This window comes from Lucilia cuprina, chromosome 2 (genome assembly GCF_022045245.1).
Source record: "Lucilia cuprina isolate Lc7/37 chromosome 2, ASM2204524v1, whole genome shotgun sequence".
Classification (NCBI taxonomy): domain Eukaryota; kingdom Metazoa; phylum Arthropoda; class Insecta; order Diptera; family Calliphoridae; genus Lucilia; species Lucilia cuprina.
The window spans coordinates 7,495,418-7,497,219 of NC_060950.1; positions in this window are offsets into that span (position 1 = coordinate 7,495,418).

The following is a 1,802-nucleotide window of genomic DNA, read 5'->3' on the forward strand; positions in this document are numbered from 1 at the left end:
AGTTAGATAGTTAGTTAGTTAGTTAGTTAGTTAGTTAGTTAGTTAGTTAGTTAGTTAGTTAGTTAGTTAGTTAGTTAGTTAGTTAGTTAGTTAGGTAGGTAGTTAGTTGGTTATTTAGTTAGTTGGTTGGTTAGTTAGTTAGTTAGTTAGTTAGTTAGTTAGTTAGTTAGTTAGTTAGTTAGTTGGTTGGTTGGTTGGTTGGTTAGTTAGTTGTTAGTTAGTAAGTTAGGTAGTTAGTTGGTTAGTTAGTTATTTAGTTAGGTAGTTAGTTGGTTAGTTAGTTAGTTAGTTAGTTATTTAGTTAGTTAGTTAGTTAGTTAGTTAGTTAGTTAGTTAGTTAGTTAGTTAGTTAGTTAGTTAGTTAGTTATTTAGTTAGTTAGTTAGTTAGTTAGTTAGTTAGTTAGTTAGTTAGTTAGTTAGTTAGTTAGTTAGTTAGTTAGTTAGTTAGTTAGTTAGTTAGTTAGTTAGTTAGTTAGTTAGTTAGTTAGTTAGTTAGTTAGTTAGTTAGTTACTTACTTACTTACTTAGTTAAATATGTGCTTCGCTCTTCGACAATTTAAACATATTTACTGTTTAACCTATTATATTCTTATAAATTTCACACCAATTCAAATGAAGTTCATTCAATAGAAATATGTATAAGCAAACTACTTATAAATAACTTCTTTGCATAAAAATAAAAATGGGAGAGAAAAAGATAAAAATATTTTGTTATTCAAAATTTAAATTGGTATCGTAGTGACAAAACAACATTTTTCTAAAGTGCCAACAAAAACTCGAAGTTTGAGTAAAACTGCAAAATAGAATATAAGACAAATGTCAGTTGCAGTACACAACTTTCAATATAAAAAAACACAAAAACTTTGAATTTTTAAAATAAATATTATATATATATTATATTAAAAATTAAGCTTTTTTAGTTTATTAAACACGTTTGTAGACTCAACCTTATAAACAAAATATATAAACTCACATAAATTCATCTTAAAATCAAACAAAACAGGACTTCACTCACTATTCATCACCACAGCCATACACATTTGCATCCATTTAATTTAAGCACTACATTTATTCATATACATATGTATGTACAAAATATACATAAGATAAGGTTAGTTAGTGCTCTCTACTCTAAAAATCTACACCATAGCGAAAGAGAAAAGAAAAAAATACAATAAACCATTAGATCTTAAAGTGGCACAAACCCCTTTTGTTAAAAAAAAACGTATACGAAATCCAACATATTTATCAATTTCGACAAGCAATTAACCTTGTGAAACATTTCCTGTTCAATAGAACTCACCTCACTCTGCAATAGTCGAACAACTAGTCCAAATATCGCTACACTAACTACCAGAAAGTATTATTCTATTTTATGTTAGAATTTCATATATGTATACTTATACGTAGATACGTAAGTTCAGGTCTGGGGTCTCTTAATATTCATTAATGGAAGTGCACTGCGAACAAACACTGTTATAGTTTTTTGTTGTGGCTGTATGCGAGTGTTTGTCGGGGAATGTATCAATAAATCAAGCAGAATTAAGTCATCAATAACGAGTCTTCTCACACTATTCAAGCTAAAAATACTTTTTTATTCTTTAATACAGTGAATGGAAAAATATAATCGTTTTTATTCTAACTCAACGTTTTGGCCGTAAACCTAAGTTCGGTAAAGGGAGTTTAAATTTGCTCTAGTCTATGGTCTAGTCTAGTCTATAGTCTAGTCTATAGTCTAGTCTATAGTCTAGTCTATAGTCTAGTCTATAGTCTAGTCTATAGTCTAGTCTATAGTCTAGTC